Raw genomic sequence first — 26,149 nt, 5'->3', positions numbered from 1 at the left:
AAAGAGACATGGAAGAGCTCTCCGATCTTGTAGACCAGGCAGGTATTACCCTAGCCCTGAGTAGCATTCTGCCATCACCCAGAATGATGCCGCAGTACAAGGACAAAATGATTGACTTCAACAATTGGCTAGGGTTCTGGTGCCATTTTAAAGGGAACCAGTATCTGTCTGCCTGGGATGACATGGTCGACAGACCACGATGGTTTGCCAGAGATGGCCTGCACCTGTCACCCCTGGGATTTTGGATAGAGGCTAAGGTTCTTGCCGCCCCTGTAGTGCCTTTTTTAGGCAAGGTTCAAATGACAAATTCACCACCATAACAGGAACAGGCAAGCAAAAACTGAGGGTGATGCTACTCAATGCTAGAAGTCTAAATCTCAAAATGCACTCACTCGAGGCACTCCTTAAAATGGAGAACATCGATATTTGTGCAGTGACTGAGACCTGGTTCAAGGATCCAGAGAGCACCCCTGCACTACCAGGCTATAACTCATACCACACTTTTCGGCCATGTAACCTGGACCGAAACACCAAAGGCAGAGGTGTGTCCATATTCATTAAGGATATCTACACCTCCAGGCTAGTTGCTCAGCATAATGCAGCTGAGGTTATCCAAGTGCAACTTACTCTGGGCAAAACTGCAATCCAAATGGTAGCTTCCTACAGATCACCCACCATGCCCCAGGATTCCCACTCCTCTTTTCTTGATGTTCTGGAAAATATTAAGGTTCAACCAAACACCCTAATAATGGATGATTTCAACTATCCCACCATTAACTGGGAAAACTACTCATGTACTTTGCTCAATGCTTTCTGGAATTCATAAACTCCAATGCCCTGGATCAACTTATCCACACCTCCACCAGGGGCAACAATATCCTGGATCTAGTCATTGCCAACATGAGCGACCAGTGTTCCACACCCGAAGTCAACGCCTCATTGGTCCGATCCGACCATAAGCTAATTACCCTAGATATCCAAATCCTGCCCCCACCCCTCACCCCCATTAAGGAAATCATGGTAAAAAATTTCTCCAAAGCCAACTTCATGCTTCTTAAGACAGAAGTGGTGAACTTCATGACACCCATGCAGATGGAAAATACAGTTATGACTACTGAATCCTACACAATTGCACTTTATAAGCACTTACATGAGTGCATGGTTCATGCTATCCCAAACAGAACCAAGACGCTATCCTCCAAAAAAAGGAAGCCAATCTGGTGGTCCTCTGCCATAAACAAACTGTACAACACAAGGAAGAAACTGTTGCAAAAGAGAGTAAAATCCCATGAGTGGAGGAGCTCCCTGGTCAGCCTCAGTAAGAAGCTGTGATCCCTGATAAAATCCTCCAAAGCTAGTTACAAAAACAAAATTGCCACTGATTCTAAAGACAACCACAAAGCATTCTATAGCTATGTCAAGAATCTCAATGGCAACACTCAGATCTGCTCTGAGTTACAGCACAATGGCACTAAATATACAGACCCAACTGATATTGCCAGCATCCTGGCAGATAGGTTCAGTGCTAACTTTACCCCCCTCTCACCCCCTAAAGAGCCCATCTCTATACTGGAAGAATGCAAAGTTCCTGTAATCACAGCTGCACAGGTAAAAACCACACTCTCCAAAGCCAAGAACACAGCATCCATGGGACCAGACAACATCCCAGGCTGCGTTCTACACGAACTACAGAACGAACTGGCACCCCACCTAAGTACCATGTTCAATCATAGCCTCACCTCAGGCTTTGTGCCTGCTGAGTGGCGCACAGTGACGGTTATCCCACTCCACAAGGGGGGAGCCACCACGGACACTGGGAGCTACCACCCCATTAGCCTGATGAGCCTGGTCTGCAAGGCCATGGAACGAATCATCATGGAACTTATAAACAAAGACATTGGTAATCTCCAAACTATGGACCCCACCCAGTTCAGGTTTGTAAATGGCAGATCATGTCTCCTAAACCTGATAGACTTCTTTGAAGCAGTCATCAAAGACATAGACAAGGGTAAGGTGGTTCACAGAGTCTATCTAGATCTTGCCAAGGCTTTCGACACCATCCCTCACTCTGGAATTATAGATAAACTCACTAAACTAGGTATAAATCCCTATGTCACAAGATGGGTTGACAACTGCTCACTGACAGAACCCACACTGTGAAAGTAGCAGACTCCAAATCCGACTTCAGACCAGTGACAAGTGAAGTACCACAGGGTTCAGTCCTGGGTCCTCTCCTGTTTGGTATCTACTTCTCTGAAGTACAGGCTAACACAGAAGGTCTTTGGCTAATGAAGTTCGCAGATGACTGCAAACTAGGAGCCATAATCGAAACTCATAATTATGTGGACATCCTACAAAAGGGCCTCACTGAGACAGATGCCTGGTGTCAAAGCCATGGCTTCAAGCTCAATGCCAAAAAGTGCATTGTCATCCCCTTCGGTAAAAACTCTGTACCCATGAACTACAACATAGGCGGTAGTATACTTAACACCAAAAGTGTGATGAGACATTGGGACACAGGTGGTCAGTAGTCTCTCCTTTGATAATCACATTGCCACAGTAGTCAGGAAATCATTCTATGTGGCACATCTCATCACAAAAGGTTTTTCATCCAGAAAAAAAGAGGTCATTGTTCCCCTCTACTCATCACTCATTAGACCCATTATAGAGTACAATGCCCCTTTTGGTATGTACCTCACAAGACATCTACAACAACTGGAAAGGCTGCAGAAATACCTCACAAAGAGGATTACTGGCCTCATACAGATGCCCTACACAGACCATTTAAAAAAACTCCAGCTTTACTCCGTCGCATATCGCCTACTCAGAGGTGATCTCTGCCTAACATACAAAGCTATGCCAAACCCAGAGCTGTTGGACATGCTCCACTTAAAGAAATCCCAATCCCTCCGAGCTACATGCTCTAGGGACCTAAACCTTGTCACCACAATAAACAGAACATGCCAGAGGGATAGATTCCTGTCCCAGAGACTTCCCATACTCTGGAATAAACTACCTATCTATATCAAACAAAGCTCCTCATTAGCACTCTTCAAGAAAAATCTTGATGATTGGATGGGAAATAGGAAATTCACCCCGGGGATCACTTCTGTGGCTCTGCTCGACAGTGACACAGGAAAATAAATTTCTTGGGTGGCAAAAGCCAGGGTACCTTTTTGGCTGGGCTTCTATAGGCCTCAGGGCCAATAGCCTAGTACCTAGTACCTACCTATGAACCTAAGCTATTTCCATTGTTTCTCTAGATATCGCTAGGGATATGAAAACATTTAGTAAGTTCTTGTCATGATGTAAGACAGGGTACTAACCTATGAATATTATATTCCATATTTGGACACCACATATACTTATTTATTTATTTGACATTTGTTAATCAGGTTAGTCTGACTGGGCAAGAATCCCCTTTTCAGCAGAGACCCGATGAGAAAAGCTCCAATTACATAGAATAAAAAAACAAAATCATATACAGATATAGAGTGTATCAATCAATAACAATAAAAAATCTAATGCTAATCATTAGCGGACCGGAGTTCCGCTGTGGCGACCCCTAACCGGGAAAAGCTGAAAGACACAACAACTCCTATGGAATAACACCAGTAAACAGACTTCTAAACAAGAGCATTCAACAGTTACCTACACAACAGAGAGTTAGAGTCAAGTTAACAAATGGCAACAAATAACAGGATTAAAATATGCAATGTTTTAACATTTATCAATAGGCAGTTTAACATTTGTCAAAAAGCAGTTATTAGATATTTTGGTACATTATCTGTATGAAGGAAGAAAAGATATTGGGGAATAGTTACCATAACATAGTATGCAGAGATGAGGGAGGAAACAGGAGAGGAGAGGTAGATAGGTCAATTTGGAGTGGGGTCATGGGCAAGACCAAGATTTGAGCATGTAATCTTTTAGCATTTTTTTAAACAGAATTTGGTAGCGGTAGCTCTTATGTCTGGGGGAAGTTTATTCCAAGAGTTAGCAAATGAATGACTATACGGAAGTTTGCCTATTTGTTTCTTGGGGTTAGAGATTTCCAGAAGATGTTGGTCTGCACTATGGAGACAACACTTAGGAGTATAGGGAGAAATTAGAGTGGAGATGGCAGGGCAGTGGGAGGGATTAGATAGAATAGTGTGTATGAGGCAGAGCTGTGGAAGTAAGAGTTGCTTTTGAGCTTCTGACCATAGCAGATTTTGTAAGGCAGTGCAGTGGCGAGAGTGGTAAGGAAGATCTGCAGCAAATCTAGCAAGTTTGGCCATGAGGTTGGTTTGTAGGTTGGTGAGTCCTGGTGCAACACAGAAGAGAGTAGGCAATAGATAAGCTTGGGCCAGAGAATGTTTTGTGCCTTTAGTAATGTATTTTTTATTCCTGTATAAGAGGCCTAATTTTTGATGAGTTTTTTTGAATAGCCTGTACTATGTGGATGTCGAACTTAAGTTGATTGTCAATAATGACACCAAGGCGTTTGGTATGAGTTTTGACTTAGATATTGTTGAGAGATGTGATAGAGAAGGAGTTTTTACAATGTTGTAGAGATTTAGGGAGAAGAGAAGAAGTTTTGTTTTTTTAGGATTAAGTAAGAGTTTATTGCTGGTTAACCATTTGTCAACTGACAGAAGTGAATCCTGGGTAAGGGCTAGAAGATGAGAAAGATTGTCAGAACAAAATATTATAGTGGAGTCATCGGCATACAGGATAAGAGAAGACTGGGGGCAAACTGTGTAAAGATTATTTGTAAAGATGTTAAAGAGGAGGGGCCCTAGTATTGAACCTTGGGGTACACTGGTATGAATAGGAAGGAAAGGAGAGGAGGCTGATAGCCATCTGACAGACTGGAGTCTATCAGAGAGGTAGCTGGTGAACCAGAGTACAGTAGATTCTGAAAGATTAAGGTTTTTAAGTTTAGATAGAAGCAGATTGTGGGAGACAGTGTCAAAAGCTTTAGATAAATCAAGGAAGAGACTAGAAACTAGCTTGTTTTCATCACGGGATTTGGCAATGGTCTGTACAAAAGTAATGAGAGCAGTGGCAGTGCTATGATGGGGACGAAAACCATGTTGTGCAGGTGATAGCAGATTTTCCTGTAACAGGTATTCCAGGATTTATGGATACATTTTTCCATTATTTTGGAGAGGGGGATATGATGGCAATGAGGCAATAGTTGGAGTGGTCAATAGAGTTTCCTCCTTTGTGGACAGGAATACATAAAATTTCTTCCAAATTTTGGGCACAGTATTTTCAAGGATGGAGTGGTTAATAGGTATGGAGATGGGGAAGTCAATGGAGTCAACAGCAATTTTGAGAAATAAAGGGGGTAAGTTATCAGCAGATGGAGAGCATGGTTTAAGTTTAGAGAGACGTGAACGGATATAAGCAGTTTGGGGAGGGTTCAGAGAGAAGGGGGTGGCAGGGAATGTGGGAGTGGGATCAGTGGATAAAAGATTTATTTTTTATTTTTAGTAAGATTTTTGATGGAGTCAATGAAGAATGTGTTTAGAAGAGTACAAACAATCCTGCTGAAAGTGCTTATCATTTGATTCTTCATCTGCTTTTAAAGTTTTGAGACAGTTTTAGTGATTTTTTTTAAATTAGTTTATTAAAGTTGGAACATTTTAATCGTGGTGGTGTACTCAGTATCTCTTTGCCTTGTTTGTACTTTGTTCTGTGGCACCTTTAGTAGTGGGGACTTATCCTTTGACATTGTTTCACTTGTTTAGAGGAGTAGCAGTGTTGAGGTCTGAGCTATTTGGACAGGGACTAGGTGTAGTAGGCTTACCTGGATAGAGTAGGCTATTAATACTGTTCCAAAATAATCTAGAGTTGGAGTGAAGATTATTTAATGGTTTATAGCAGTATTGTCTTTTATCATTGTCAGTGTGTTTTTTGGTGCAGTTCCTGAGTTGTCTACAATTTTGAAGATGGGTTGGCAGATTATTTTTTTTCAGATCTTTCCGGCTTTGTCTCTCTGTATCATAAGGTTATGAGTGGACTGAGACAGCCAAGGTGAGAAGTTAGGTTTGAGTCTAATTTTTCCAATAGGGGCCAGTGAGTTTAAAGTATTAAGGAAGATTTTGTTGAATTTAGAGACAGCCATGTCAAGGGGAAAGTTGTATAAGAAAGTTCAGATGAAAGAATAAAGCATATTATTGGAGATGACAGGATTGAAGTTGGAGAGTTTGCAAAAGTCTTTAAAATGGTGTAGTCTATGGAGTTGAGGGGAATATCTATGGACAAGCGTGGGAAGATGGTCACTGAGAGAGTCAGCGAGAGTACAGGGATTATGATAGAGGTTTGGGCTGGAAGTGAGAATCCAATCAAAAATTGTGCCACTGTTGGTATAGAAGTTAATGCAGTTGTAGGGAGAGGAAGAGTTCATCATTCTCCGGTCAATATTAACATCACCCAAGATAATGGTTTCATAGGTGATATTATCAGAGATCCAGGAGAGAAACTGCTCAAGGACTGGAATGGTATTTCCAGGGGGATACAGATGGCAGCAATAGCAAGATTTTGTGCTTGTTGAGTTTACAATTAACTATAAGAATTTCAGCAGGGTGAAAGTTAGGAGGGGGTATAGGAAGAGGATAAAGGGACAGCTGCTCAGAGTATAAATTAGCTACACAACCTCCTTTTTTAGAATAACAATCAAGTCGGAAAATATTATAGTCTGCAGGAAGAAGTTCAGAGTCAGAGATGTGTGGCTGTAGCCAAGTTTCAGAGAGAGTAAGAATATTGGGGGTATACTGAGTGATCAGGGAATGAAGAGGGGTAACTTTATTGGATATACTTTGTATATTAAGAGACTATAGTGAGGTTTATGTATAGAAAGAGAGAGAGTATAGTGAAGTTTTTGCCAAAGCTTTCATTTAAGTTATGTTAGGTTACATCATGTAATTGTGACAATTTTACTTGTCTAGCCTGAGGTGGGATTATGATTTAGCATTCTGACAAATTGGTAATCTAATATACGGAGCTCATCTTTTCTGGATATAAAATGTGTGAATTCAGATTATTTACATTCTGATAAACCTCTTATAATGTATCCTCAATCTTTGGATATCACTGGATCTTGCAGCCAGTTTGTTTCCTTGAGAATACTTGCCTTAAAAAAATTCCAGACACAAAACTGATAGCCCAAGTATACAAACTCTCAAAACATTTGCTTTTGCAGCTAGACAGTTATTGAGCAAACACACCAAGATGTAAAACATAAAAAAAAAAAAAAAAAAAAAAAGCAAAACAAAACAAACCCCATTATGTCTTAGTTTATTATTCTCATTCGCATGTCTCTGCACCTCAAACAAATTAATTTCAGTTTGATAAACATTTTCAGACATTATCCAGGCACCATGGTGCAAGACACAAACAGAGAATTATACACAGACTAAAGAATATATGGAGTTGTACATAGTACAGTAACAAAGTTGAGACATTTGTGTTATAAACAATTATAAAAATGCAGGTGATATTACTTACATAATGTGCAGTTATGGCAGGCATTTAACCAGCTGTCATTTGTTAAAAGTATATTTCTACAAGAATGTTGTGACTACAGCATAAACTATAAGGATTAAGGCCATCTATTGCTAACACAGATAGGAACATCTGTTTTGCTCTTTCAATGTGAGGCTGGAAGTTCATAGATGTTACAAAACAATACACTTGAAGCACTGATACATTGTTTCTATTTGAAGTAAACAGCAGGAGAAGAACAACTCCTGTCTCAGGCAGTTGTTGCTTGTCTTTTCGGCTTTTCCCGGTTAGGGGTCGCCACAGCGGAACTCCTGTCTGCTAATGATTGGCAGTAGATTTTTATGGTGCCGAGTTGCCAGCCCGACGCCCAACCTTCAGCAAAGGCATGCCCATTCACGCATGTCTTTCGGAGGCCACTCAACCATGGGGAGGACATGCAGACTCCACACAGAAGGCACTCCATCTCAGAATCGAACAGGAGAACCTCTTGCTGTGAGGCAACAACGCTACAGCTGTACCACTGCGGCTTAACTCCGGTCTCAGGCAGTGATACTCATTAATCAGGATTTGAGTCATTTTATACTAAGGAACTGAATGTATGCCCTGGCTCTTTCCTCATCCATGGTTTCATTTGTGCACCCATCACTGTAAAATCACTGCAGCAATATTCAAATGATTCAACATCATCATTTTTCTTCTGCACAAGAGGCATTATTTCTATGAAAGAATGGTAATCTGCTTAAAGCATTACAATAATCTCTGCACAGAATAAGAGCTGTTTCTGACTGTATGATGTGCATGCTATATGACTTTGTGGTGTAACTTCTATCTCATCAAAAGGAAAATGTGTGTCTTATGATGTACTTGAATGGTAAATCTGAAAAAGAAATTAGTCACGAAGCTTCCTTGTCCTAAAATCAGTGCAAATCACTCCTTGTCTAAATGTGACTATTTTATTACATCTAGGTGTCAAGGTGCAATACAAACAAACTCTTTATTTAGGGAATAATACTGCACTACCACTATTGGGAGCTATATGAAATCGTTGCACCAATGGTCTGTGCAAGCGAATCTGAAGACAAAGCATTTATCCAGAACCTTAGAAGGTCTGCCTCAGTACAGACCCAAGAGCAAGTTTATATCCTTGGGCTGCAAGATTTGTAATGAGACTAACACTGTTGATAGACTTGGGGAGGACTACTTATAGTAAAGTGGCAACTCCCCCGACCAAAAAATATATATACTCACTCAAATTCTATAGTGTTGATGTTTCCGCATTTGTTTGAACTCTCTTTTTCTCTCACTAGATGGAAAGCAAGATATCTAACTTACTAAGAAGGTCAGTTAATTTTCAAAAATGTGCATCTAACTTAAAATATTATGTGTGAACTAACATTTTCTAGTCTATCTTGCATAATATCCAGTGAATACGCAAGCTGATCCATTCTGTTTTGCCATTTACCAGAATACCATATAGATAAACTGCAACATTTCAAGTACCCTGAAACATGCTTTCCACTGTTCTTTAAATACAACAAGTACAGAAGGAGTTTGAAAACTTAATTTGTTATATCTGATCCAACTGGTACGAGTGTCTATTGCCACATAGTTGTTAGAATCTTCATCTAATACAATTTGCTGGTGTGCACAGCTTATGTCCAACCTTGTAAACTGTTTACCATTAACTACAGCAAAAAATCTTCCTCAGTGAGGATGAGGTACCATTCTAGGCATGGTGTTCTGTCACTCTAAGCTTATAGTCACATTATTGTTCCTTTCAGCCGTATTTATAGTACCACTACAAGAATCAGGCTGTGCAATTTTTCTGCTATCAAATGCCATAGCTAATATTTGTCAATATTTAACTCTAGTTTGCTCACTGAGACCCAAGACTGAAGATGATTAAAATATTCTTCATTTTGACTTGACCTCCCTCTTTAATAACGCATGTACCAAATATGATGTCATTGGTGTAGTTTCTATGTCAGTGGTGTAACAGGTAGTATACTCTTCTTTGGTACAGAAGGTTGTGGGTTCTATTACCGATTGCTGAACTGCAGTGTAGCATAAAGGGGCTACTGCACTCCAGACTGCGTCGTCCTTCAGACGAGATGTTAAAATGAGGTCCTATCTGCTTGAGTTGGTGGTAGCTCAGGTGGATGTAAAAGATCTCATGGAGTAGAGGAAGTTCCCTAATGCCCTGGCCAAATTCCCAATAGTGGTATAAATGCTAGCTCGGGTCTTCCCTGAAAAGAGGCCACTAGCCTAGTGGGACTAATCTGGTCAACAAAGGATAAATAAATAAATAAATAAATAAATGGCAAGTATGCTCCACAGTTCTAGGCCACCAAAAATGCAAAATAACGTGGGTTTTTATACTTATTCATGTGGAACACCCCTTTCCACACAGGTCCTGGCTACCCCCCTTCCCATACAGGTCCTGGGTACCCCCCTTTCCACACAGGTCCTGGTTTTCCCCTTATCTTTAATGCTAGTCCTTATTAAGTTACCATTCAGGCAATCCTGGATCCATCTCACTCTAGAAGGGCTAATTCCCAGGTGCATCATATACGAACAGTATATTTGTGTTCAACAACATTGAAAGCCCTGCTAAAATTCAACAAGAGAATGTCCATGTGTACATTTGTGTCTACAGCACTTAACACAGTCTCCCAAAAGCTAAGACAAGCATTGGTGCAGTGAGACCCCACTTCTAGAAGTATGCTGTCTTGAGTCTGATCTTTCTCTATTAAAATGCCTTTTTAATAGTCTGTTATAAACAATCTTCTGCATCACAGTCCCTAAATGTATTTAGTAAACTGATAGTTGTATAGTTTTCATTATTAGTTATTACTCATTTCCTTTTGCTTACGTGAGTAACACTAGCTTTCTTTCACTGACTTGATATTTTACTTTCTTTTAGAGTTAGGGTTCGATATTTAGCCATTAGATGGAAATGTTATCTGATGGTTAAATATAGACCCTAGTAATACATACCTTCTAACAAACTGGACAGTGTAAATGAGAGAACACTGTCTGAAAAGAACCATGCTCTAATCTTACGTTATACGTTATTACAAAACCCGTTGTTCTACTTGCTTTGCTTGTAGCATGACTCTGTTGGTTCATTCCAGAGCATTTATTGCTGCTGCCTAGACACCCATCCAGTTATACAAAGGTCATATATTTCATTTTCTAATATAATAAAATGAGAAATAATAAAGCACATCACATGAAAAGCAACTAAAAGCAGATGAGCATGAGACTGTAAAAGACAAAAAGCATGCAAAACAAAACTCAAGTCAATGGATTTTCCAATGTAACCATTGTCTCCACTAACCCAGCTATTATGCACAATCGATAGATTACAGTCCAGCTTTGAGGATCAGAGGAAGAAGATGGGGGCATAACCAAAATGTTGAAATATTTATTTATTTATTTTATTTTACATTTGTTGACTGGGATGGTCTAACTGGATGCATGTCCATTTTCAGTAGAGACCCGGGGAGATAAGCTCCAAGAAGTTACATTAGTACAACTATTCAGGTAAAGGTTATTATACAGATACAAACTTAAGGTTTCAACAGTTCAAAAATTTACACAGTTTAAACATTAATTTAGGTAACAAGTTATTGTACAGATACATACTTAAAGTTTCAGCAATTACAAAAAAAAAAACAACTTGCACAGTTTGTACAGAATTTGTTGGAAGCATTAGATGAGGTATTTTAAACTCTGTTTACAAAAGACTTGGCTATACAAGTTAAATTAGCTGTAAAGTGTAAGATATGTCTTTGTAAAGGATAGGTAATAGGTGAATACTGACAAAAGTCAGAGCAGATAAAAGGTCTGTATCAAGAGAGAGAAGGGAGCCAGATAGGATTAGTCTGGATTTGTACAGGGACATAACCAATGGGTATTAAGATAGAGTTTCAGATTGTACTTAAAAAGTGTAAAAGAAGACAGTGATGTAAGTTCGTAAGGGAGTTGGTTCCAGTTTTTTCCCACTGCATTAGAGAACACGGCATCTCCTGCCATGTTTTTAGATTTATATGTTGATACAAGTAGTTTATTAGATGATCTTAATGTTTTGAGGTTTTTATATTGGGTAATGAGGCCGGAAAGAATTGGGGTATTTGTGGGTTGGTAGAGGGTCTTGTGGGCAATGGTGAGTTGGTTATAGTGAATCTGATTCTGGAGCTCTAGTCAACCTAATTGTTTCAGGTTATAGCAGTGATGGGTCCTGAAGGGAGAAGCAGTGACAAACTAGGCAATGTTGTTATATGAGTTGGTCAGCTTATTCAGGTTAAATTTTGACAAGTTTGTATATATGGAAGAAGCATAGAGAAGTGTGGAGATAAGGTGGGAGTGGGCAGTAGTGGTTCTAGCTAGTGGGGAGAGAACGGGTTTAATCCTGTAAAGAGATCCTAGTTTCTTGTTAACAGTTTTTATGGTATTGTTGATGTGGGTATCAAGTTCAGGTTGTTATCAATAGTAATCCCTAAACGTTTAGTTGTTGATGTGGGTATCAACATTCAGGTTGTTATCAATATTTACCCCTAAAAGTTTAGTTGTTGGATCAGGAGATATGAGTATGCCATTGTTGGATGAGACTGAGAAATTGAGTGGGACTGACTTCCTGGTAGGAGTAAAGAGCAAGAGTTTGTTTTTTTGGGGGGGTTCAAGAGGAGGCAGCATTGTAAAAAGCAGTTCTCTGTTATACTAAACATTTTTTGGGTTAGGGTCTGTAGTTGGGATTGAAATGTAGCTGAGCAGATTATTGTCGAATCATCTGCATATTGTATGCAGTTAGCTTGGGGAATAGCTCGGTTTCGGTCATTGATAAATATTGAGAAAAGGAGGGGGCCTAATATGGAGTCCTGGGGAACACCTAAGTTAACAGGGAGATGGAATGATAGGTTGTTGTCCCATAGGACAGCCTGTTGTCTATTGTCTAAGTAGGACTGGAACCATTTAGTAGTCATTGTATCGAAAGAAAAGGATTTTAGTATATTAATAAGTAGATCATGGTTGACCATGTCAAACACTTTGCAAAAGGTCGATGAAAAGTGCTGAAGAGAGAACATTGTTATTACGGTTAGAAATGATGCAGTCGGTGAAGGATAAGAGAGCAGTAGTTGTGCTATGGAAGGGTCTAAAGCCATACTGACACTTAGCCAGAAGATTATTCTGAAGTAGATGGTCTAGTAACTGTCTATGGATGCACTTTTCTATTATTTTTGCCAAGGGGGAGAGTAGTGCTGTGGGACGGTAGTTAGAATAGTCTATGGAATTTCCACCCTTGTGTTTGGGAATAATGTGGGAGATTTTCCAGATGGCTAGAATGGTGCTTTCTTGTATGGTTCTATTTATCAGCAGTGATACAGGATATGCTATGGCTTTGGCTACTTTCAAATATTTCAAGGGAATCTGCAAACTGCATGAGGTTATGAAATTTCAGAAAAAAAAAGATATATGAGAATGAGAGGGCACTATATGGATTATAGATGACACATGGGGATAAACTAGTAGGAGTCATTTCACAGAAAGGGTGCTGGACAAATGAGTCAAAAAATTCTAAAACGTTGTAAGGTCAAAAACATTGCCTGAATTCAAGAATGCATGCATTAGGCCATCCTTATAAGGATTGGGGTGAGGAGTTTGTGCCTAATACCAATTGCTTATCCAGTAAAAAAGAGCAGGGTTTATAGGTAAGACTTTATATGGTAGAAAAAATCTGTTTTCCATTGCCAACCATTTATGTAGGCATGATATTTAGAGGTTTAATAGTGAATTCAGGAAGAAATTAGTTTAAGTGCAAATGTATTGAAAGCTGGGCATAAACAGATAAAATAGCAGATAAAGGGAATTGTAATCATTAGTGAATAATGTTGTGGAATGCAGTACATTGTCTTGCACTGGCATGTAGTGTTAAAATGTTAAAGCACTTGAAGAAAGCTAAAGTTTTGACACAAGCAACACATTACTTATAATTAAAAATGTCTCCACTAAAGATTACAAAACTCGAAAACCCACAATGTTCATTTAGTCAAAGCAAGTGTGAATTTGTTTATTTATTTAGTTGCTATTTATTCAAATCAGTGGACTGGTCTATGGACCCATTTCGGCCACGACCAAAGTTCAAATAGCAGAAAATATATCACAGTCTTTCAGTCAATGTTATTATATACAAAATCAGTACATAGCAAAATTCAGACCATAGTAAGACTGAATGCAGATAGAGTAATATTAAATGGTCCTATCAGAGTACATTGAAAAAGAAAAGATATATACAAAATGTAAGTTAAGATGTGCATAAAATACAATGCAATCATACATATACTACATAAATCCTATATACATGTGAAATATTTGATAAAATGCAATACATAATGCAACTATATTCTCATCAAAGTTAACATATAAATGATTACCTGAATTGTTAACTCAAAGAAAATTATGAAATAAAAAAAATCATTCTCTTTTCAACAATGTGAGGGACTAAGCCTAATCTAACCTTTCTCCTAATTAAATCAACTAAATTTGAAGTTAAAACCTCTTTAGGTTCTTCAGGGTTTTGCATCTTTCTTTGTTTATTTTTTTTCCAGTTCTTAAATATACCCCCACACTATCTCATTCCCCATTAAATCTCATAAATAGTGCTCCTGGTTGAGGTGTGGAGGACTAACTGATTCAAACAGTTTGCATTCATGGAGTTCAGGAATCTCTTGAGTATACATATGTGTCCACAGTTTATAGAGGGATAGTAGACGTCTCCTTGGAGAATGGTGTTGGGTGGCTCACTGTACTGGTTGCTGGACTGCAGGTCCCTATTAAACAACAATGACAAAGAAGAAATGGCATTTACATTCAGAAGAATTCAGAAAGTTAACTATTACTTTTAAATTAAAAATAAAAGTCAACTTTTTGATTTCTTCTGGGTGCTCAGAACTCCACACACATGCATGGGGTGAGTTCTGAGAATATCTGAACCAGAAAAAAAAATAAGATTTATTTGTGTGCTTTGGACTTTGTTAAACTTGTAGGGGACTCTAAAGCATATGCCCTACTTCAAGTCATTAATGTTCAGAAAAATGCTCAGGAGAGGGGAAGAGAAAGGAGAAAGTTAACTGTAAGTAAAATATTTTTTTCTTAATGGTACTATTTTAGTGCATGGTTTTCTTTGCATGCTATATACTAAAGTTCTCTCAGTTATTTTTAAGTGTAATGAGAATATAAATAAGTGCTCCTGGTTTTTCTTTTTTTTCTCCCTTCTCTTTTTCTTCTTGTTCAATGTAGGCATTGCAATGTAAATAAAGGAAAAGAAGAAAAATCTAGTTAAATGAGCATGACAAAAAATAATGTGCTTTTCTTATCTTTGCATAGAGGTGTCTGGGTTAAGGCCCTTAGCTTAATGTAGTAACAAGTTTTAAGAGAAAGCAATTAAATGAAAAAAGAATATTGAATATTATAAGGCTTTTTTTCTAATAAACAAATGTATGCTTGGCAGTTTTGTGTCTAGTTCTCATGCCTCTAGGAGACAATCTGATAAAGAGAAATAGCTTGTAGAAAATGTTTTCTGAAAGCATTCAAGTGTTTTCCCAGCTGACAGAGCTATAAAGATAAGACAAAGCCATACAACTCATACTAGAAGCACACGCTGTACCATACCTCTTAGCATGGATAATCTTTCTTTTAGGTTATCTTAAGTCTGTGTGTGTGGCTATCAGTTTGGAACATTTATTGCTATTAGGAGGGTAAAACTTCAATATTTGAAGATGTACATAGTTTTGTGTGTTATTAAGTTAATAGGTTTTAGGGGATATTGGGGGTGTGTTTTTTGTTTGACGGCTTTCAATAAAACAAAAAGTTTTGTAAGATATGATATAGGCTGAAATGGAGATGACATGAAACAATTGTATAAAATATTAACCTGTCAAACAGTATATGCATGTAACACAAAAGCTGGAACTTGACATTTAACAAAAAAGCTGTTATACGTAAAAGGTGGGAATAATAACTTTTCAAGAAAATGATGCTTTCTGTAATGTCTTTAAATGTCAATAGTCTCAAAGATAAATACAAATAAGAAAGAGAAGTGAACTATATTAAACATGTAGAGTGCAAATAGATCTGCTACAGGAGACACAGTTGGAAAGAACTGAACATGTGAATTTGATTAAGAAAGGGAGCGGGTTATTCAGCAGAATACCTGGAATAAAGAAAAAGAGGATTACTTATATTAATTGCAAGAGGAGCTCCAACAGTGATAGAAGAGGATAAAAAATAATAGTAGATTTGTAGTACTAAGGGGCTACTGGCAAGGGAAGAGGAGGATTACACTGGCATGTATTTATATTCCACCAAAAACTGCTATAATGGAGCTTAAGAAAATTCTGAGAGAAGTAATCGGCTTTCAGCAAGGAATATTACTTATAGCTGGGGATGGAATTTGATCTGCAACAGTTAAGATGTATATGTGGCACTCAGAAGGGAAAATATAACAAAACAGGGTAGATTTAAGAAAATATTTGGCATGAAAAATGTGAATTCAGTACTAGGCGTGCAGAGTAAATTTATATATTATACCCCAAGATGCAAAAACTGGACTAGGCTAGACAGAATTTACATTTTCACAGGAACATGTGCATTTAATTGAAGGTCTTGATATTTACCCAATAAGTATTTCAGATCATGCGCCAATAATAGCTAGAATAAAAACACAGGGTAATTAAATAAAAATGAGACACTGGTGCTTTCCCCACCTATCTGTTGAAGAGATATTAATTTAAGGAATGGGTAGTGGAAATTATTCAAGAGCTTTTAGAGAAGATAGAAATTTCTTCTGAAAATATAGCTAGGGAGTGGGATAAAATTAAAGTGGAGTTTTAAAACAGAGTGGAAATAAAATAAAGGGAGACATGATTAAGAAGTAAAAAGAGTTATTTAGGACTGACAATTTTTAAAGTATTGAAAAATAGGGGAATTCCCACAGAACAAGAAGAGGAACAAGTGCAGAATGTGAAACAGAAAATAAGGGATTACCTCGATAATATGCATGAGTTTAGAAAGATTGCTGTTAAGCAACTGTTTTTTTGATAATAACTCTAGAGCACAAAAATTTTTGCGCAACAACTCAGACAAAATAAATATAGAAAGGGCTGTTGCCAAGCTTAGGAAGCCTATAATAAGGAAGATAACAAGAGATCCTGTAGAAGTATTATAAATATTTAAGAAATTCTATGAAAGCCTGTATAAAGCAGAGAAATGTGGAAATCAAGAAAAGGTACAAATGGAAATGTTTATGGAAGAATTAAATATGCCAAAGTTAGAGGTAGATGAGGCTCAATAACTAACAGTTAGGAAAGGAAGCAATGAGATAAAAATTGTGATGTATAACCAATCTACATGAAATTCCTCAGGAATAGATGGTATTCATGTGAAAGTGTGGAATCGAGGAGGGAAAAACTGATAAAGCTCTGAAAGGTTATATTTAACAGTATTTTAAAAGGATGACAGGAAAGCGGTGGTGGCTATAATACCTAAAGAGAGTAAAGATCCATCAGATGCAGCTTCATACAGGCCCATTTCAATACTAAACCATGATTATAAAGTGCTTATATCTATAATGGTTAAAACAGTGGCAAACATGATGCTAAAATTTATAGATATGGATCAATGTGGTTTTGTGGAGGGGAGTTAAACATTTGACAATATTAACAGAACACTGATGAACCAGAAGGAAGCAGAATGTAAGAAGATATCACTGTTGTTGGTGGATCTTGATGCAGAGAAAGCATTTGACAGAGTAAGCTGGGAATTTATGAGCAGGGCAATGAAAGCAATTGCATTTGCTAATAAAATTATAAGGTTGATTAGGAAGATATATGAGGGATCAGAGGTAAAAATGAAAGTGGGCGGGGTCCTATCTGATCATTTCTGCTTGAGCAGAGGAACCAGACTGCATTATAGTTAGAACCACTGGCAAAGAAAATAAGGGACTCAAAAATCCAAGGATATAATTGGTATGGTAGTCAAGAAAAGCTCTCTTTATTTGCAAATGATATTATTTTATACCTGACAAAACCAGAAAGGGAAATTAGAGTGTTGTGGAACATTTTGAGACAGTTTCAGATCTTTTCATGATACAACATTAATGAAGCTAAAGGAAAGGCAACAGCAGTAAATTATGTACCCACACATGAATTGGTTCAGCAATATCCATATTTATAGGGACATGATAAAATTAAGTATTTAGGAGTATGGATTAAAAATGATACTAGTGTGGCAACTAAGGATATGTAGGAGGAGACTAAACAAAAGATAATACTAAAACTGAGAAAATAGAAGCTCTGTTATATGGATATCATAAGGTACAAGCAGTTAAAATATTTTTAGTCCCTTTAGTCTTATGCACAGGTCAGGCATATTTTTATCAACTAGAGGAGAATTTGTGGATAGCAATTAATAAAGAGCTGAAGCATTTTATCTGGGAGGGGAAGATGGCAAGAGTCAAGTGGGATAAGCTGATTCTTCCAATAGAACAAGGCAGATTGGGATTTTCTGATTTGAAGGGGTATTTCAGAGCAATGCAGTTAAGGCTCCAATACATAGCACAAGCAGGAAACTATAATTCAAATTGGAAAGGGGTAATGATGAAATGGGAGAAGCTCAAGAAACAAGGAGAGACTGGGATTTTGAATGCAGACCTTTAAGGAGAATAATAAAAATTATACAGAATATTATATTCAGAATGTAGCAGAAAGTATTCTAAGAACTAAGCCAACATGGGAATGGAGAAAGGAGATTCTGCCGATAGGGATGACTGCAATTAGGGATATAGCCAATAGGTAAGAGGGAGTTGCAATTTATTGGAGAAAGCTGGCAAAGGAACCAAGGTATTGGGAGCATATAACTAGAGAGGGAAAGTAATAGAATGGGAAGACGCCAAGACTTTATTTGGACTGCAGGTTAGAGATTGTCTTCCCTGTCAAGAATTGATATCAGAGTATAGGCAAAGAGAAAGAAATAGGGGTGTCCTAAATGAAAGACAAGCATTATTAGAGTATTTTAGTAGAATCTAGAACAGAAGCTGCCATTAAAAAAGGAATAATTAGTACAGCATATAAAATATTGCATAATAACTATAAGAATCAATCAGAGGAGGCCAGAAAGGACTGGGAAGAGAGACTGGATAAGCAATTCACAAAGAAACAATGGAGGTATATACATATGCATCCCAAATATGCAACAAAGTCTAGAAGATTTATGATCTTTGTTTGGAAATGTTTACATAGGCATTTTTATACCTCAAGTATAAAAGATTTTTTACTCATGTAGGCAGCAAATGGAGGTGTGATGGGGAAGGAAGAGGTAACTGGAACATATTTTCTGGAAGTGTAATGAGTTGTCAGACTTTAAAGATTTTAAAGACTTTAAAGAATCCTCACAGACTGCTTTGTCAGAGACACCAAATTGGTATAACTTAGGAAATGATATTTTTGAGCTATGACACAGAATTGGAATTGTCTAGACATAGTAAGGCCTTACTGAGTTTAATTATGGTGGCTGCCAAAAAAGTAATTACTAGAAAATGGAAATCAAATTCTAAACCAACTTTACTAGACGTAGCAAATATAGTAACAGAGATAAAACAACTGGAATTGGGGTATTTAGAAAGGGTATGAGCAAATTACATAAGAAAAAATGGGAATTGTGGGAACAATACATGCAGAGGAGGAATGAGGTTTAAAAGAAGCAGGATCTGAATGAGCTATGTAATGTTTGACTGACAATGACTAGACAGATTACAAGTGATGTTTGCAACTACAATTGTGTCAAGTTGATTTCTAATGTATAATGTTTAAAATTAGAATTGTGTCAGGATGGTTTATTTTCATTTATATAAATATAAGATTGCCTATGTCATATGTGATAATGTAATAAAGATGTTTCTTGTTTAAAAAAAGATTACTTTACATGTGTGTATTTGTTTTGGTAGGTGTAGGTGCTCTTTACTGTCTTTGCAGAAGGTCTCTGATTGTTTGCCTCATATTTTGGTGTGTTCTTTGCAAAGCCTGTTGTTTTCTTGGAAATCATTGGTCGTGGCAGTTGCTAAATAATGATAACAGATATCTGATTTTCATTCATCCTCTTATCTTTCTAAGTTTCTGTTTGTGTAAAGACAGTAGCTGTTCCTGATTTGTTTTTTTGTCCAGCGATATTTTTATCTTTTCCATGATTCCTGGGCTAAGAGATTGAGAGGTATGTGGAGGATAGGGTTGGAGCAGCTTCTGCACTGTACTGTATCTTGATAGCAGTGAACTGAGAGGATTAATTCTGTGTGGAGATTATTTATGCATTAATGTATTATTCATTTGGTGTGATCAGACTCTAAGGAGTCATGTAAGTGGCTCGAACTGATAATCATATATGATGAGTGTGTGTGTGTGTGTGTATACACACGCAAGAGTGTGGACATGTGTTGGTGTTTGTGTATATGCATGTGTGTATGGGGGGAGTGTTCAGGCTGTTAAATGTCCCATGTTTTTCAGAATGTTGTGATTTTTTTTTTTTTGCTACATATGTTGCTCTATTCCTAATAGAGTTGTCATTTTATCTGCAAACCATTAAGCATTCCAGTCAGTAAGTAAAGATGACAGAATTTGAGTTTCAGACTTAAAAGTGTGCTAATGCAAAGCCTATTATTCTAGCAAACTTCTAATTGTACAAGGGCAACAGCCATCACTGATTTGGTCCCTTGCCCATCCTGGTTCTTAATCTATGAGGTTGAGAGGTATGTGGGAAAGGGGGAGTAGGTTGCACACTGTATTCTGACAGTAGTGAACTAAGTAGTGTGTATTTGTGTGAAACCAGCTGAAATACTTTGTATCCATTTTAACATATTCAGATACCCGAATTGTGCACAGTCAACACAGTGGCTGTGAGTCAGTAGTATGGGGATTATCTGTAAAGAAAATTACTGTGTATGTATATGGGGTTGCTATGTGCCTAAAAGTAACAAGTTGGCCACAGTTCTTTCTCTTTATATCTCAATATAATATCAGTATTCTATGCAATAAATGTCTTTCTGTGGTGGCCTGGGCAAGATGTCTATGATGGCAATTGATCATTGGTAGAGTTTTACTTCAAGTAGTGTGTTGCTGCCTAACAGTGCTTGGTTCTCTGGATGAGTTTTTGGCTTATGATTCCTTCTATTTGAAGTCTGCATGTACTCCTTGTCTCTTGTGTTTGATTATTTTTAATTCTGTGTGGAGTCTGCAGGTACACGCTGTCTCTGTGTTTGAGTATTATTCCTTCTGTGTAGAGTCTGTATGTACTCACTGTCTCTGTGTTTGATTATTATTTTTTCTGTGTGGAGTCGTACTCCCTGTCTCAGTGTGAGTTTTATCAATGTGTTTTGCTTTCTTCTCTCAGACCCTCAGCTGTATAATATGTTTCTGGCTGTTTATGCTTTTACTTTCATCCCAGTCTAACACCAGAGGGATACACAAAAGGTAACTATCTTTTACGGAGGGGTAGGAAGGCAGGCACTATTCCTGAATGTGATATGATTTATGTATCCTTATAAGCATTTCTCTACTTATTTTATTGGGAAGCTACTGTTTTGTTACCTCTGAACATAAAGCATTAAGGACAACTTATTTTTCCTTGAAAGAAAAATAAGTCTCTGTTTCTTTCTTTCTTTCTTTACCCAAGATTTTTGTTCAAACCATCATTAGATTAAAAAGTTGTAGAGAAGCGCTAACAGGTACCTCAGAGTGGCCCTTAGACACCTGGTTTAATTCAGTTAATTCTTCCAAACTCATTGCATTGAAGTCTTGGTCTGTTCATTTGAATAGGGATGTACACTGTTTTACATAGATGTGGAGATTATTCCATAGTTCAGGGATTCATTTTGACACATATCTGTCTCTCCAGAATGTTTTATGTCACAAATGAAGTTCAGATCCCTGGCTCTAGTGTGCCTGTTGTAGTTAGTTGTGTGCATGTGCAACAGTTTCATTAGTCTTTTGTTTGCACCGCAGCATCATTCTTGGGATAGCAGAATACCACTCAGGACTAGATTTATACCTGCCTGGGACACATATTCCACTAACTCCATCATGTTTATTTTCATATACTCCAGGGAGGTACACCTCAAGTGATTTACTCCCACTTGTGCAATAAGTCATATGTGACTTGTAGTATAATGTTACTGTGTCATGCTTTATCAGCATTGTGACAACTGAAATTAATATTATTCTGTATATAGGTGATGCCAAGATATTTCATATTTGTAAAAACTTTTAGACTAAAACAATATGAGTAAGAGAAATATGTGTAATTATTAAACAGAGAGAAGATGGTAGATTTATTTAAATTAAGTTGGTGGTTAGTGAGACCTGAATAAGTACCAATGCACTGTAAAATCTTAGGAGAATTTCTCTGTGGCACAAGGTATAAGCTCAGTGAACTAAATGAAAAAGCAAAGGTAAAGAAGTGATTGAGTCCAGTATGGAGATATTTTTTTTTCAGGAGGGTGGGTTTAGCATAATTGTTAAGGTATTTGGCTGATGTGCACATGGTGCAGAGTTTGATTCTGACTCTGGTTTATTACTTGAGCTTAAAATGGCCCTTCAGGGCAATTTGCATAGTATTCACCTATGAAAGTCAATGTTAGAAAGCTGAAAGTAAAATTAAATATCATTGATAAATGCAAAGGGGACTGAAGTGCCATTTACCGATGGAAAATTAACAATAGATTTGTCTTGAAATTGCTATCTGTAAATATTTTCCTCTTCTCCCTGTTCCTTTTCTGTAGCTCATTTCTTTATAAATAGGTTCACTTCAGCATTTATTTCTGTGACACACATAACCTTTCTAAAGGCTGCATTGCAATGGCTAATATTATTTGTGTCTCACTCCAGGTTGAATTCTCATCTCAGTCCTTTGATAAAAATCAAACACCACATGATGTATCAAACTGATGACAACATTTTTTCTTGGCTTTCAGACTAGTTTCAGCTACTTATTCCCTTATTTTGAAAACCATAGTTGGAGATTTTCCATCTTGCTTTTCATACTATGCCTGCTTTACAGATTAACACAAGTTGGACCCAGTTATGGCATACCAATCCCAACTGTCAAAAAAGGAAATATTGACAGCCCAGCTCAATGGAATTTTGTAAATAATTATATGTCATTTGTGAATATCAACATGATTCATATGCTTGTGCTAACCAATGTATTACAACTGTATGTTATGTGTATATCAAACTGCTGGCACAGAAGTGTGTGTAAAGTACTAAGCTTAAAGATGTATCCACAGTGTGCCCTACTAGAAAATAACAGAAATGTATATACACTATTGTAGTTGTGTAAATGTATATATTTTCAACAGTGGAAACTGGAACATAAAAAGTTAACTTGCAAAATTCAGGAAAATAGTTGAAATTAAATTGTACTAAAAGAGATGGTTTCAATGCAGCAAGGAGACAGGATGTCTAAACCTAGGGTGCCTGCTGCTTTGTTTTGTAAGTGTTTTATTGTTTTATATCTTCCAGCAGTTGCAAACATCTGAAGGTTATGTATTTTCAGAGGGAAATGCTAAATGCTGGTAGTTTCTGACAATGGGGGTTTAGCTTGGGAACTAAAGTCAGGTGACAAAAAGTGATGTCATACTGCAAGTATCCCAGCAGTAATATTTGATATTAATTTAAGAAGTCTCTGAGGGAGTGACTGTGCATTTTGTATTTTGTCCTTGATCTGGCAGCATCAGTTGGAAACATCCACTCATAGCTCTCAACCTTCCATCTCCAAAATGAGGAACACTTGCCTTCATTATGTGGAACAAATGGGCAAAATGTGGAACACATACTAATGGCTTACTAACAACTTCAACTAGGAAGGTCATAGGATGGTTAAAATATGCTGGTTTTACTTATAAAGAAGATCCTTTAATGAATCAATATGATTAATTTCTATTTACCATGGATTTCACTTAAAAAAATTCCTAACACTGTATGTGTGACAGACTCTTTCAATGTGGAACTTTGAGGAACTTCGAGGAACATGAACTTTTTAAGACCTCAAATGAGGTACATTCCTCGTAATGAGGTACACTTGAGAGGCATGCATCCACTCACCACATCTGCACTTGTCTTGCTGTAAGTAAGTTAACTAGGGTACAGTAATTTCTCTTAGATTCAGTTAGGAATATAATGATGTATAGCTTAGATGTTTTCTGCATTTATCTGAGACTGTCCTGCAATGTTGTTTTAAATATTTCCTGTGATTTTTAACTCTGATATCACTGTACATACATATTTAGCATTGTCTTGTTCTTTTATTATCTGTTATTAAATATTTTATTTATTATATTTTACATTTGTTGACTGGGAGAGTCCAACTGGATTACAAGTCCATTTTCAGTGGAGGCCCGGAGAGAAAAGCTCCAAGAGAACAATTTTTTACAAAACATAGTTTTAAGGACAGACTTTTGATATACAATTTCCATAGAAGAGACTTTGACATACATATTAACTAACAGATAGGATACATCCGTTCTCTACAATATAATATTAAAGTTTAGAAGATATTCCTAGGTTTAGGATTCCTGTGATAGATTTACTATCAGAAAAAAAGCAGAGAGATGTAGAATAAGGCTCTGAGAGCATAGTAGATGCTCGCTATAGTTGAGAAGGATTACAAATTGATTCACTATATGTCTTTGCCTGGTTTTAGTTGAGAAGGATAACAAACTGATTTACAATATGTCTCCTCCTGGTTTTAATTGCTTATGGTGAGCTCAACATTGCTGGGGTAGTTTTCCCTAACTCCTGGAGAGATGGGATGAGCAGTAGATTAACAGTCCTAACTGTGTACAGTACTATGATTGGTTGATTTAGCAGAGTTACTTAAGTTAGGTGAAGTGTTCTAATGAGACATTAGCCAGGGGGATACAGGAGTACAGATGATTATTCAAAAAGTGAGTTTTAACAAGTTTCTTGAACTGTGATGGGGATATGTTGTTAGTTATGCAGTCAGGAAGGGAGTTCCAGGTTTCTGCTATACAGTGGCTGTAGACAGACTTACCAGATTCATTGTTATATTTGGTCACTTTGAGGAGGTTTTGTGTGCTAGACCTCAAGGGCCTGGCGGTTGTATAGGGTTTCAAAAGATTTTGTAGGGCTGGGGTGTTTTCAGAGTTATGTATTATTTTGTGGGCTAGTAATAGTTGATTGAGTTTAAGTAGTAGTGGTAGTGCTAGCCAATTGAGATTTTTTTGGCATTCACAGTGATGTGTTCTGATGGGAGAGGTTGTTGCGAATTTGGCTATCTTATTATAACAACTATCAAGTTTGTTTAGGTCGGATTTGTGAAGATTTGTAAGCATGGGGGAGGCATAAAGTAGGGTGGATAGTAGGTGAATCCTTGCTATTCTAGTTTTGGAGTGGTCAGTGAGGAATTTTTTATTGCGATACAGTAGGCCAAGTTTTTATGTACTTTTTTATAGTTATAGAAATATGTAGGTCAAATCTAAGGTGATTATCTGTTTCAACCCCTAAGAGTTTGGTATGATTTGTGGGGGTGACTGTGGTCTTGTTAAAGGAGGAGATGAAGAAAGAATCAGTGGGAGGTATGGCTCTGTGGGAGCTAAAGAGTACTAGCTTTGTTTTACTTGGGTTCAGAATGAGCGTTTGGTTTGTAATCCAAGTTTCTGCTAGGGAAAAGCATTCTTGTGTTAGGGAGTGAAGGATGTCAATTGATTTGGCTGTGCATATTATGGTGGTATCATCTGTATATTGCATTATTGAGGCTTTAAGAATACTGTTTGGGAGCTGATTGGTGAAGAGGGTAAAAAGAAGTGGCCTCAGGATGGAGCCTTGGGGTACTCCTAGGGAGACTGGTAGGGAGGGTGAGAGTTGGTTTTGCCACATAACAGCTTGTTTCCTTCCCTCTAGGTAGTTTTTGAACCAGGAGATGGCAGGGGTGGTAAGGTTTATAGTTGCTAGTGAAAGAAGGAGTTTATTGTGGTTAACCATACTGAATGCTTTGGATAAGTCAAGGAAGGTGGCAGATACAAGGAGTCCATTGTTTCTGTGAGTATTGACAATGTTGGTGAATTCTGTTAGTGCGGTGGAGGTGCTATGGAAGGGTCTAAAGCCATGTTGTTGTGTTGCTATTAGATTATTTTCTAGGAGATATTTCATTAGTTGCTTGTGTATTACCCTCTTTAAAAGTTTAGATAAAGGGGGTAGTATGGCTATAGGGCGGTAGTTATTGAGTTCCTCGGAGATGGATCTGTTAATTAGGATGAAGACAGGATATGATATGGCTTCCGCAGCCAGGTGGAGGTATTCGGCGGATAATTTATCTGTGGCTAGAGACGTTGGTTTGAGCTTGTGGAGTAGTTTTTCAATGGATTTGGTTGGTTCTGGGTGGAAGCTGAACTTGGGGCAATTGTTAGTTGGGGGTGGGGGGATGGATTTGCAGGGGTGGGGATGTTGTCATAGGGTTGGTTGTCTGCAAGGGTCTAGATGGTTTCTGTAAAGTATTTATTAAATTGAGTGAGGATGTCTTCTTGGCTGTTATCTATTTTTGGGGTTGGGGTAGTTGTTTTACCTGGTTGTAGAATAGAGTTAATTGCTGC

Source organism: Protopterus annectens, chromosome 10.part0 (genome assembly GCF_019279795.1).
Source record: "Protopterus annectens isolate FY-2018-M chromosome 10.part0, PAN1.0, whole genome shotgun sequence".
Lineage (NCBI taxonomy): Eukaryota > Metazoa > Chordata > Ceratodontiformes > Protopteridae > Protopterus > Protopterus annectens.
Note: the sequence above shows the minus strand (reverse complement) of the source record.